Genomic DNA, 13,208 nt, shown 5'->3' on the forward strand with positions numbered 1-13,208 from the left:
GAAACAAAAGCAGTTGCACTTGGACAAGTCAAATTTAGGGTTGGTGTTATTACAATCTCTTCAGTATATACCCAAATGTGGAAGGCAAATTAGGTCAAATTATAAAGGGCTTGCTTTCCAGGTAAAATGTGGCGGGATTTATGTCCACACTCCTCAGAAATCTTTTAGGCGCTCTTCTGGTGAGAGTCCTTAATGGTCATCTTATAAAGGCAAACCAACTAATGTGCAAATTCAAATTTGTTTAAAAAGGGAAAGAAATAAGAATCTGCAAAACCATGAAACACTACGGATTTTCCATGTCTCACTAATCGAACGCAAGACTCTAATTGATACATTCAACCACTCTGAGAAAAACCAACAAGCTTCAGTTGTGAGATCAATTACTTTTGATGTATCAAGGAATGGATCGTTTGGTCAGAAATGGTCGTTAATTTGGAAGCGCTAAGAATGCAGCAATTAATGGGGAATTAGCTCAAATGGTAGAGTGCTCGCTTAGCATGTGAGAGGTAGCGGGATCGACGCCCGCATTCTCCACTCGTGTTTCCTTTGTTCTTGTGCTCTGTGGAGGAAATGATGAACAGCTGGATGTAGCAAAGGTGGGTGCAAACTGAAAGAAAGACAGCTCTTTCACATTAGCCTGAAGTCACACTCAAAATTCTTCATGATAGATTCAATCGCCCAAAAGAACCTAGTGTAAAGAAATAAAAATATTGCGACAAAAGCATTGTTTGAAAACCCTGCTGGTCAGAAGTGGAATAAGAAATATTAACAAACAACACATCAGCACACAAGTTGACATGCAAAGCCGACGAGAATGGGATTCGAACCCATGCGTGCAAAGCACAATAGATTAGCAGTCCATCGCCTTAACCACTCGGCCACCTCGTCCTCTCGCTTGCTAGTTTGACCATAAAAATTTCCGTCTTAAACTACAGCTGGTATAATTTCAATCTCAAATTGAAGCCTCATTCGATACAATGGCCTTGCGTGCAGAGGGTATGAATTCATCCTCCTTTCACAAAAATAGAATCATTATTATCTAAATGTGGTTTCATGTAGGGATGTTTGAGGTTGTTTGATTTAAAAATGGGCGAAACAAAAGCAATTGCACTTTAGACAAGTCAAATTTAGGGTTTGGGTTATTACAATCTCTTCAGTATATACCCAAATGTGGAAGGCAAATTAGGTCAAATTATGAAGGGCTTGCTTTCCAGGTAAAATGTGGCGGGATTTATGTCCACACTCCTCAGAAATCTGTTAGGTGCTCTTCTGGTGAGAGGCCTTAATGGTCATCTTATAAAGACAAACCAACTAATGTGCAAATTCAAATTTGTTTAAAAAGGGAAAGAAATAAGAATCTGCAAAACCATGAAACACTACGGATTTTCCATGTCTCACTGATCGAACGCAAGACTCTACTTGATACATTCAACCACTCTGAGAAAAACCAACAAGCTTCAGTTGTGAGATCAATTACTTTTGATGTATCAAGGAATGGATCGTTTGGTCAGAAATGGTCGTTAATTTGGAAGCGCTAAGAATGCAACAATTAAAGGGGAATTAGCTCAAATGGTAGAGCACTCGCTTAGCATGTGAGAGGTAGCGGGATCGACGCCCGCATTCTCCACTCGTCTTTCCTTTGTTCTTGTGCTCTGTGGAGGAAATGATGAACAGCTGGATGTAGTAAAGGTGGAAGCAAACTGAAAGAAAGACAGCTCTTTCACATTAGCCTGAAGTCACACTCAAAATTCTTCATGATAGATTCAATCGCCCAAATGAACCTAGTGTAAGCAAATAAAAATATTGCGACAAAAGCATTGTGTGAAAACCCTGCTGGTCAGAAGTGGAATAAGAAATACTAACAAACAACACACCAGCTCACAAGTTGACATGCAAAGCCGACGAGAATGGGATTCGAACCCATGCGTGCAAAGCACAATGGATTAGCAGTCCATCGCCTTAACCACTCGGCCACCTCGTCCTCTCGCTTGTTAGTTTGACCATAAAAATTTCCGTCTTAAACTACAGCTGGTATAATTTCAATCTCAAATTGAAGCCTCATTCGATACAATGGCCTTGCGTGCAGAGGGTATGAATTCATCCTCCTTTCACAAAAATAGAATCATTATTATCTAAATGTGGTTTCATGTAGGTATGTTTGAGGTTGTTTGATTTAAAATTGGGCGAAACAAAAGCAATTGCACTTGGACAAGTCAAATTTAGGGTTGGTGTTATTACAATCTCTTCAGTATATACCCAAATGTGGAAGGCAAATTAGGTCAAATTATAAAGGGCTTGCTTTCCAGGTAAAATGTGACGGGATTTATGTCCACACTCCTCAGAAATCTTTTAGGCGCTCTTCTGGTGAGAGTCCTTAATGGTCATCTTATAAAGGCAAACCAACTAATGTGCAAATTCAAATTTGTTTAAAAAGGGAAAGAAATAAGAATCTGCAAAACCATGAAACACTACGGATTTTCCATGTCTCACTAATCGAACGCAAGACTCTAATTGATACATTCAACCACTCTGAGAAAAACCAACAAGCTTCAGTTGTGAGATCAATTACTTTTGATGTATCAAGGAATGGATCGTTTGGTCAGAAATGGTCGTTAATTTGGAAGCGCTAAGAATGCAGCAATTAATGGGGAATTAGCTCAAATGGTAGAGTGCTCGCTTAGCATGTGAGAGGTAGCGGGATCGACGCCCGCATTCTCCACTCGTCTTTCCTTTGTTCTTGTGCTCTGTGGAGGAAATGATGAACAGCTGGATTTGGCCATAAAAATTCCGTCTTAAACTACAGCTGGTATAATTTCAATCTCAAATTGAAGCCTCATTCGATACAATGGCCTTGCGTGCAGAGGGTATGAATTCATCCTCCTTTCACAAAAATAGAATCATTATTATCTAAATGTGGTTTCATGTAGGGATGTTTGAGGTTGTTTGATTTAAAATTGGGCGAAACAAAAGCAGTTGCACTTGGACAAGTCAAATTTAGGGTTGGTGTTATTACAATCTCTTCAGTATATACCCAAATGTGGAAGGCAAATTAGGTCAAATTATAAAGGGCTTGCTTTCCAGGTAAAATGTTTCGGGATTTATGTCCACACTCCTCAGAAATCTTTTAGGTGCTGTTCTGGTGAGAGGCCTTAATGGTCATCTTATAAAGACAAACCAACTAATGTGCAAATTCAAATTTGTTTAAAAAGGGAAAGAAATAAGAATCTGCAAAACCATGAAACACTACGGATTTTCCATGTCTCACTGATCGAACGCAAGACTCTACTTGATACATTCAACCACTCTGAGAAAAACCAACAAGCTTCAGTTGTGAGATCAATTACTTTTGATGTATCAAGGAATGGATCGTTTGGTCAGAAATGGTCGTTAATTTGGAAGCGCTAAGAATGCAACAATTAAAGGGGAATTAGCTCAAATGGTAGAGCGCTCGCTTAGCATGTGAGAGGTAGCGGGATCGACGCCCGCATTCTCCACTCGTGTTTCCTTTGTTCTTGTGCTCTGTGGAGGAAATGATGAACAGCTGGATGTAGCAAAGGTGGAAGCAAACTGAAAGAAAGACAGCTCTTTCACATTAGCCTGAAGTCACACTCAAAATTCTTCATGATAGATTCAATCGGCCAAATGAACCTAGTGTAAGCAAATAAAAATATTGCGACAAAAGCATTGTTTGAAAACCCTGCTGGTCAGAAGTGGAATAAGAAATACTAACAAACAACACACCAGCTCACAAGTTGACATGCAAAGCCGACGAGAATGGGATTCGAACCCATGCGTGCAAAGCACAATGGATTAGCAGTCCATCGCCTTAACCACTCGGCCACCTCGTCCTCTCGCTTGTTAGTTTGACCATAAAAAATTCCGTCTGAAACTACAGCTGGTATAATTTCAATCTCAAATTGAAGCCTCATTCGATACAATGGCCTTGCGTGCAGAGGGTATGAATTCATCCTCCTTTCACAAAAATAGAATCATTATTATCTAAATGTGGTTTCATGTAGGGATGTTTGAGGTTGTTTGATTTAAAATTGGGCGAAACAAAAGCAATTGCACTTGGACAAGTCAAATTTAGGGTTGGTGTTATTACAATCTCTTCAGTATATACCCAAATGTGGAAGGCAAATTAGGTCAAATTATAAAGGGCTTGCTTTCCAGGTAAAATGTGGCGGGATTTATGTCCACACTCCTCAGAAATCTTTTAGGCGCTCTTCTGGTGAGAGTCCTTAATGGTCATCTTATAAAGGCAAACCAACTAATGTGCAAATTCAAATTTGTTTAAAAAGGGAAAGAAATAAGAATCTGCAAAACCATGAAACACTATGGATTTTCCATGTCTCACTAATCGAACGCAAGACTCTACTTGATACATTCAACCACTCTGAGAAAAACCAACAAGCTTCAGTTGTGAGATCAATTACTTTTGATGTATCAAGGAATGGATCGTTTGGTCAGAAATGGTCGTTAATTTGGAAGCGCTAAGAATGCAGCAATTAATGGGGAATTAGCTCAAATGGTAGAGTGCTCGCTTAGCATGTGAGAGGTAGCGGGATCGACGCCCGCATTCTCCACTCGTCTTTCCTTTGTTCTTGTGCTCTGTGGAGGAAATGATGAACAGCTGGATTTGGCAAAGGTGGGTGCAAACTGAAAGAAAGACAGCTCTTTCACATTAGCCTGAAGTCACACTCAAAATTCTTCATGATAGATTCAATCGGCCAAATGAACCTAGTGTAAGCAAATAAAAATATTGCGACAAAAGCATTGTTTGAAAACCCTGCTGGTCAGAAGTGGAATAAGAAATATTAACAAACGACACACCAGTTGACATGCAACGCCGACGAGAATGGGATTCGAACCCATGCGTGCAAAGCACAATGGATTAGCAGTCCATCGCCTTAACCACTCGGCCACCTCGTCCTCTCGCTTGTCAGTTTGACCATAAAAATTCCGTCTTAAACTACAGCTGGTATAATTTCGATCTCAAATTGAAGCCTCATTCGATACAATGGCCTTGCGTGCAGAGGGTATGAATTCATCCTCCTTTCACAAAAATAGAATCATTATTATCTAAATGTGGTTTCATGTAGGGATGTTTGAGGTTGTTTGATTTAAAATTGGGCGAAACAAAAGCAGTTGCACTTGGACAAGTCAAATTTAGGGTTGGTGTTATTACAATCTCTTCAGTATATACCCAAATGTGGAAGGCAAATTAGGTCAAATTATAAAGGGCTTGCTTTCCAGGTAAAATGTTTCGGGATTTATGTCCACACTCCTCAGAAATCTTTTAGGTGCTCTTCTGGTGAGAGGCCTTAATGGTCATCTTATAAAGACAAACCAACTAATGTGCAAATTCAATTTTGTTTAAAAAGGGAAAGAAATAAGAATCTGCAAAACCATGAAACACTACGGATTTTCCATGTCTCTCTGATCGAACGCAAGACTCTACTTGATACATTCAACCACTCTGAGAAAAACCAACAAGCTTCAGTTGTGAGATCAATTACTTTTGATGTATCAAGGAATGGGTCGTTTGGTCAGAAATGGTCGTTAATTTGGAAGCGCTAAGAATGCAACAATTAAAGGGGAATTAGCTCAAATGGTAGAGCGCTCGCTTTGCATGTGAGAGGTAGCGGGATCGACGCCCGCATTCTCCACTCGTCTTTCCTTTGTTCTTGTGCTCTGTGGAGGAAATGATGAACAGCTGGATTTGGCAAAGGTGGGTGCAAACTGAAAGAAAGACAGCTCTTTCACATTAGCCTCAAGTCACACTCAAAATTCTTCACGATAGATTCAATCGCCCAAATGAACCTAGTGTAAGCAAATAAAAATATTGCGACAAAAGCATTGTTTGAAAACCCTGCTGGTCAGAAGTGGAATAAGAAATATTAACGAACAACACACCAGCACACAAGTTGACATGCAAAGCCGATGAGAATGGGATTCGAACCCATGCGTGCAAAGCACAATGGATTAGCAGTCCATCGCCTTAACCACTCGGCCACCTCGTCCTCTCGCTTGTTAGTTTGACCATAAAAATTTCCGTCTTAAACTACAGCTGGTATAATTTCAATCTCAAATTGAAGCCTCATTCGATACAATGGCCTTGCGTGCAGAGGGTATGAATTCATCCTCCTTTCACAAAAATAGAATCATTATTATCTAAATGTGGTTTCATGTAGGGATGTTTGAGGTTGTTTGATTTAAAATTGGGCGAAACAAAAGCAGTTGCACTTGGACAAGTCAAATTTAGGGTTGGTGTTATTACAATCTCTTCAGTATATACCCAAATGTGGAAGGCAAATTAGGTCAAATTAGAAAGGGCTTGCTTTCCAGGTAAAATGTTTCGGGATTTATGTCCACACTCCTCAGAAATCTTTTAGGTGCTCTTCTGGTGAGAGGTCTTAATGGTCATCTTATAAAGACAAACCAACTAATGTGCAAATTCAAATTTGTTTAAAAAGGGAAAGAAATAAGAATCTGCAAAACCATGAAACACTACGGATTTTCCATGTCTCTCTGATCGAACGCAAGACTCTACTTGATACATTCAACCACTCTGAGAAAAACCAACAAGCTTCAGTTGTGAGATCAATTACTTTTGATGTATCAAGGAATGGATCGTTTGGTCAGAAATGGTCGTTAATTTGGAAGCGCTAAGAATGCAACAATTAAAGGGGAATTAGCTCAAATGGTAGAGCGCTCGCTTAGCATGTGAGAGGTAGCGGGATCGACGCCGGCATTCTCCACTCGTCTTTCCTTTGTTCTTGTGCTCTGTGGAGGAAATGATGAACAGCTGGATTTGGCAAAGGTGGGTGCAAACTGAAAGAAAGACAGCTCTTTCACATTAGCCTCAAGTCACACTCAAAATTCTTCATGATAGATTCAATCGCCCAAATGAACCTAGTGTAAGCAAATAAAAATATTGCGACAAAAGCATTGTTTGAAAACCCTGCTGGTCAGAAGTGGAATAAGAAATATTAACAAACGACACACCAGTTGACATGCAAAGCCGACGAGAATGGGATTCGAACCCATGCATGCAAAGCACAATGGATTAGCAGTCCATCGTCTTAACCACTCGGCCTCCTCGTCCTCTCGCTTGCTAGTTTGACCATAAAAATTTCCGTCTTAAACTACAGCTGGTATAATTTCAATCTCAAATTGAAGCCTCATTCGATACAATGGCCTTGCGTGCACAGGGTATGAATTCATCCTCCTTTCACAAAAATAGAATCATTATTATCTAAATGTGGTTTCATGTAGGGATGTTTGAGGTTGTTTGATTTAAAATTGGGCGAAACAAAAGCAGTTGCACTTGGACAAGTCAAATTTAGGGTTGGTGTTATTACAATCTCTTCAGTATATACCCAAATGTGGAAGGCAAATTAGGTCAAATTAGAAAGGGCTTGCTTTCCAGGTAAAATGTTTCGGGATTTATGTCCACACTGCTCAGAAATCTTTTAGGTGCTCTTCTGGTGAGAGGCCTTAATGGTCATCTTATAAAGACAAACCAACTAATGTGCAAATTCAATTTTGTTTAAAAAGGGAAAGAAATAAGAATCTGCAAAACCATGAAACACTACGGATTTTCCATGTCTCTCTGATCGAACGCAAGACTCTACTTGATACATTCAACCACTCTGAGAAAAACCAACAAGCTTCAGTTGTGAGATCAATTACTTTTGATGTATCAAGGAATGGATCGTTTGGTCAGAAATGGTCGTTAATTTGGAAGCGCTAAGAATGCAACAATTAAAGGGGAATTAGCTCAAATGGTAGAGCGCTCGCTTAGCATGTGAGAGGTAGCGGGATCGACGCCCGCATTCTCCACTCGTCTTTCCTTTGTTCTTGTGCTCTGTGGAGGAAATGATGAACAGCTGGATTTGGCAAAGGTGGGTGCAAACTGAAAAAAAGACAGCTCTTTCACATTAGCCTCAAGTCACACTCAAAAATCTTCATGATAGATTCAATCGCCCAAATGAACCTAGTGTAAGCAAATAAAAATATTGCGACAAAAGCATTGTTTGAAAACCCTGCTGGTCAGAAGTGGAATAAGAAATATTAACAAACAAAACACCAGCACACAAGTTGACATGCAAAGCCGACGAGAATGGGATTCAAACCCATGCGTGCAAAGCACAATGGATTAGCAGTCCATCGCCTTAACCACTCGGCCACCTCGTCCTCTCGCTCGTTAGTTTGACCATAAAAAATTCCGTCTTAAACTACAGCTGGTATAATTTCAATCTCAAATTGAAGCCTCATTCGATACAATGGCCTTGCGTGCAGAGGGTATGAATTCATCCTCCTTTCACAAAAATAGAATCATTATTATCTAAATGTGGTTTCATGTAGGGATGTTTGAGGTTGTTTGATTTAAAATTGGGCGAAACAAAAGCAGTTGCACTTGGACAAGTCAAATTTAGGGTTGGTGTTATTACAATCTCTTCAGTATATACCCAAATGTGGAAGGCAAATTAGGTCAAATTATAAAGGGCCTGCTTTCCAGGAAAAATTTTTCGGGATTTATGTCCACACTCCTCAGAAATCTTTTAGGTGCTCTTCTGGTGAGAGGCCTTAATGGTCATCTTATAAAGACAAACCAACTAATGTGCACATTCAAATTTGTTTAAAAAGGGAAACAAATAAGAATCTGCAAAACCATGAAACACTACGGATTTTCCACGTCTCTCTGATCGAACGCAAGACTCTACTTGATACATTCAACCACTCTGAGAAAAACCAACAAGCTTCAGTTGTGAGATCAATTACTTTTGATGTATAAAGGAATGGATCGTTTGGTCAGAAATGGTCGTTAATTTGGAAGCGCTAAGAATGCAACAATTAAAGGGGAATTAGCTCAAATGGTAGAGCGCTTGCTTAGCATGTGAGAGGTAGTGGGATCGACGCCCGCATTCTCCACTCGTCTTTCCTTTGTTCTTGTGCTCTGTGGAGGAAATGATGAACAGCTGGATTTGGCAAAGGTGGGTGCAAACTTAAAGAAAGACAGCTCTTTCACATTAGCCTCAAGTCACACTCAAAATTCTTCATGATAGATTCAATCGCCCAAAAGAACCTAGTGTAAGCAAATAAAAATATTGCGACAAAAGCATTGTTTGAAAACCCTGCTGGTCAGAAGTGGAATAAGAAGTATTAACAAACAACACTCCAGCACACAAGTTGACATGCAAAGCCGACGAGAATGGGATTCGAACCCATGCGTGCAAAGCACAATGGATTAGCAGTCCATCGCCTTAACCACTCGGCCACCTCGTCCTCTCACTTGTTAGTTTGACCATAAAAATTTCCGTTTTAAACTACAGCTGGTATAATTTCAATCTCAAATTGAAGCCTCATTCGATACAATGGCCTTCCGTGCAGAGGGTATGAATTCATCCTCCTTTCACAAAAATAGAACCATTATTATCTAAATGTGGTTTCATGTAGGGATGTTTGAGGTTGTTTGATTTAAAATTGGGCAAAACAAAAGCAGTTGCACTTGGACAAGTCAAATTTAGGGTTGGTGTTATTACAATCTCTTCAGTATATACCCAAATGTGGAAGGCAAATTAGGTCAAATTATAAAGGGCTTGCTTTCCAGGTAAAATGTTTCGGGATTTATGTCCACACTCCTCAGAAATCTTTTAGGTGCTCTTCTGGTGAGAGGCCTTAATGGTCATCTTATAAAGACAAACCAACTAATGTGCAAATTCAAATTTGTTTAAAAAGGGAAAGAAATAAGAATCTGCAAAACCATGAAACACTACGGATTTTCCATGTCTCTCTGATCGAACGCAAGACTCTACTTGATACATTCAACCACTCTGAGAAAAACCAACAAGCTTCAGTTGTGAGATCAATTACTTTTGATGTATAAAGGAATGGATCGTTTGGTCAGAAATGGTCGTTAATTTGGAAGCGCTAAGAATGCAACAATTAAAGGGGAATTAGCTCAAATGGTAGAGCGCTTGCTTAGCATGTGAGAGGTAGTGGGATCGACGCCCGCATTCTCCACTCGTCTTTCCTTTGTTCTTGTGCTCTGTGGAGGAAATGATGAACAGCTGGATTTGGCAAAGGTGGGTGCAAACTTAAAGAAAGACAGCTCTTTCACATTAGCCTCAAGTCACACTCAAAATTCTTCATGATAGATTCAATCGCCCAAAAGAACCTAGTGTAAGCAAATAAAAATATTGCGACAAAAGCATTGTTTGAAAACCCTGCTGGTCAGAAGTGGAATAAGAAGTATTAACAAACAACACTCCAGCACACAAGTTGACATGCAAAGCCGACGAGAATGGGATTCGAACCCATGCGTGCAAAGCACAATGGATTAGCAGTCCATCGCCTTAACCACTCGGCCACCTCGTCCTCTCACTTGTTAGTTTGACCATAAAAATTTCCGTCTTAAACTACAGCTGGTATAATTTCAATCTCAAATTGAAGCCTCATTCGATACAATGGCCTTGCGTGCAGAGGGTATGAATTCATCCTCCTTTCACAAAAATAGAATCATTATTATCTAAATGTGGTTTCATGTAGGGATGTTTGAGGTTTTTTGATTTAAAATTGGGCGAAACAAAAGCAATTGCACTTGGACAAGTCAAATTTAGGGTTGGTGTTATTACAATCTCTTCAGTATATACCCAAATGTGGAAGGCAAATTAGGTCAAATTATAAAGGGCTTGCTTTCCAGGTAAAATGTTTCGGGATTTATGTCCACACTCCTCAGAAATCTTTTAGGCGCTCTTCTGGTGAGAGGCCTTAATGGTCATCTTATAAAGACAAACCAACTAATGTGCAAATTCAAATTTGTTTAAAAAGGGAAAGAAATAAGAATCTGCAAAACCATGAAACACTACGGATTTTCCATGTCTCACTGATCGAACGCAAGACTCTGCTTGATACATTCAACCATTCTGAGAAAAACCAACAAGCTTCAGTTGTGAGATCAATTACTTTTGATGTATCAAGGAATGGATCGTTTGGTCAGAAATGGTCGTTAATTTGGAAGCGCTAAGAATGCAGCAATTAATGGGGAATTAGCTCAAATGGTAGAGTGCTCGCTTAGCATGTGAGAGGTAGCGGGATCGACGCCCGCATTCTCCACTTGTCTTTCCTTTGTTCTTGTGCTCTGTGGAGGAAATGATGAACAGCTGGATTTGTCAAAGGTGGGTGCAAACTGAAAGAAAGACAGCTCTTTCACATTAGCCTGAAGTCACACTCAAAATTCTTCATGATAGATTCAATCGGCCAAATGAACCTAGTGTAAGCAAATAAAAATATTGCGACAAAAGCATTGTTTGAAAACCCTGCTGGTCAGAAGTGGAATAAGAAATACTAACAAACAACACACCAGCGAACATGCAAAGCCGACGAGAATGGGATTCGAACCCATGCGTGCAAAGCACAATGGATTAGCAGTCCATCGCCTTAACCACTCGGCCACCTCGTCCTCTCGCTTGCTAGTTTGACCATAAAAATTTCCGTCTTAAACTACAGCTGGTATAATTTCAATCTCAAATTGAAGCCTCATTCGATACAATGGCCTTGCGTGCAGAGGGTATGAATTCATCCTCCTTTCACAAAAATAGAATCATTATTATCTAAATGTGGTTTCATGTAGGGATGTTTGAGGTTGTTTGATTTAAAATTGGGCGAAACAAAAGCAATTGCACTTGGACAAGTCAAATTTAGGGTTGGTGTTATTACAATCTCTTCAGTATATACCCAAATGTGGAAGGCAAATTAGGTCAAATTATAAAGGGCTTGCTTTCCAGGTAAAATGTGGCGGGATTTATGTCCACACTCCTCAGAAATCTTTTAGGCGCTCTTCTGGTGAGAGTCCTTAATGGTCATCTTATAAAGACAAACCAACTAATGTGCAAATTCAAATTTGTTTAAAAAGGGAAAGAAATAAGAATCTGCAAAACCATGAAACACTACGGATTTTCCATGTCTCACTGATCGAACGCAAGACTCTACTTGATACATTCAACCACTCTGAGAAAAACCAACAAGCTTCAGTTGTGAGATCAATTACTTTTGATGTATCAAGGAATGGATCGTTTGGTCAGAAATGGTCGTTAATTTGGAAGCGCTAAGAATGCAACAATTAAAGGGGAATTAGCTCAAATGGTAGAGTGCTCGCTTTGCATGTGAGAGGTAGCGGGATCGACGCCCGCATTCTCCACTCGTGTTTCCTTTGTTCTTGTGCTCTGTGGAGGAAATGATGAACAGCTGGATTTGGCAAAGGTGGGTGCAAACTGAAAGAAAGACAGCTCTTTCATATTAGCCTCAAGTCACACTCAAAATTCTTCATGATAGATTCAATCGCCCAAATGAACCTAGTGTAAGCAAATAAAAATATTGCGACAAAAGCATTGTTTGAAAACCCTGCTGGTCAGAAGTGGAATAAGAAATATTAACAAACAACACACCAGCACACCAGTTGACATGCAAAGCCGACAAGAATGGGATTCAAACCCATGCGTGCAAAGCACAATGGATTAGCAGTCCATCGCCTTAACCACTCGGCCACCTCGTCCTCTCGCTTGTTAGTTTGACCATAAAAATGTCCGTCTTGAACTACAGCTGGTATAATTTCAATCTCAAATTGAAGCCTCATTCGATACAATGGCCTTGCGTACAGAGGGTATGAATTCATCCTCCTTTCACTAAAATAGAATCATTATTATCTAAATGTGGTTTCATGTAGGGATGTTTGAGGTTGTTTGATTTAAAATTGGGCGAAACAAAAGCAGTTGCACTTGGACAAGTCAAATTTAGGGTTGGTGTTATTACAATCTCTTCAGTATATACCCAAATGTGGAAGGCAAATTAGGTCAAATTATGAAGGGCTTGCTTTCCAGGTAAAATGTTTCGGGATTTATGTCCACACTCCTCAGAAATCTTTTAGGTGCTCTTCTGGTGAGAGGCCTTAATGGTCATCTTATAAAGACAAACCAACTAATGTGCAAATTCAAATTTGTTTAAAAAGGGAAAGAAATAAGAATCTGCAAAACCATGAAACACTACGGATTTTCCATGTCTCACTGATCGAACGCAAGACTCTACTTGATACATTCAACCACTCTGAGAAAAACCAACAAGCTTCAGTTGTGAGATCAATTACTTTTGATGTATCAAGGAATGGATCGTTTGGTCAGAAATGGTCGTTAATTTGGAAGCGCTAA

The 13,208-nt window shown here is 39.7% G+C and overlaps 11 non-coding genes across 11 annotated transcripts; all 11 read right to left on the bottom strand.

Annotated features, from left to right (window-relative positions):
• Nucleotides 1-806: 806 nt before the first annotated feature.
• On the bottom strand, nt 807-888 carry trnas-gcu (transfer RNA serine (anticodon GCU)). Its single transcript has one exon. It is a non-coding gene; the product is annotated as a tRNA-Ser (tRNA).
• A 1,011-nt stretch (nt 889-1,899) lies between these two features.
• Nucleotides 1,900-1,981, bottom strand: trnas-gcu (transfer RNA serine (anticodon GCU)). The gene has a single exon. It is a non-coding gene; the product is annotated as a tRNA-Ser (tRNA).
• Nucleotides 1,982-3,766: 1,785 nt separating this feature from the next.
• trnas-gcu (transfer RNA serine (anticodon GCU)) lies at nt 3,767-3,848 on the bottom strand. The gene has a single exon. It is a non-coding gene; the product is annotated as a tRNA-Ser (tRNA).
• Nucleotides 3,849-4,850: 1,002 nt separating this feature from the next.
• trnas-gcu (transfer RNA serine (anticodon GCU)) lies at nt 4,851-4,932 on the bottom strand. Its single transcript has one exon. It is a non-coding gene; the product is annotated as a tRNA-Ser (tRNA).
• Nucleotides 4,933-5,941: 1,009 nt separating this feature from the next.
• Nucleotides 5,942-6,023, bottom strand: trnas-gcu (transfer RNA serine (anticodon GCU)). Its single transcript has one exon. It is a non-coding gene; the product is annotated as a tRNA-Ser (tRNA).
• Nucleotides 6,024-7,025: 1,002 nt separating this feature from the next.
• On the bottom strand, nt 7,026-7,107 carry trnas-gcu (transfer RNA serine (anticodon GCU)). The gene has a single exon. It is a non-coding gene; the product is annotated as a tRNA-Ser (tRNA).
• Nucleotides 7,108-8,117: 1,010 nt separating this feature from the next.
• trnas-gcu (transfer RNA serine (anticodon GCU)) lies at nt 8,118-8,199 on the bottom strand. Its single transcript has one exon. It is a non-coding gene; the product is annotated as a tRNA-Ser (tRNA).
• A 1,010-nt stretch (nt 8,200-9,209) lies between these two features.
• trnas-gcu (transfer RNA serine (anticodon GCU)) lies at nt 9,210-9,291 on the bottom strand. Its single transcript has one exon. It is a non-coding gene; the product is annotated as a tRNA-Ser (tRNA).
• A 1,010-nt stretch (nt 9,292-10,301) lies between these two features.
• Nucleotides 10,302-10,383, bottom strand: trnas-gcu (transfer RNA serine (anticodon GCU)). Its single transcript has one exon. It is a non-coding gene; the product is annotated as a tRNA-Ser (tRNA).
• Nucleotides 10,384-11,385: 1,002 nt separating this feature from the next.
• Nucleotides 11,386-11,467, bottom strand: trnas-gcu (transfer RNA serine (anticodon GCU)). Its single transcript has one exon. It is a non-coding gene; the product is annotated as a tRNA-Ser (tRNA).
• A 1,010-nt stretch (nt 11,468-12,477) lies between these two features.
• On the bottom strand, nt 12,478-12,559 carry trnas-gcu (transfer RNA serine (anticodon GCU)). Its single transcript has one exon. It is a non-coding gene; the product is annotated as a tRNA-Ser (tRNA).
• Nucleotides 12,560-13,208: the final 649 nt, after the last annotated feature.

This window comes from Odontesthes bonariensis, chromosome 11 (assembly GCF_027942865.1).
Source record: "Odontesthes bonariensis isolate fOdoBon6 chromosome 11, fOdoBon6.hap1, whole genome shotgun sequence".
Classification (NCBI taxonomy): Eukaryota; Metazoa; Chordata; class Actinopteri; order Atheriniformes; family Atherinopsidae; genus Odontesthes; species Odontesthes bonariensis.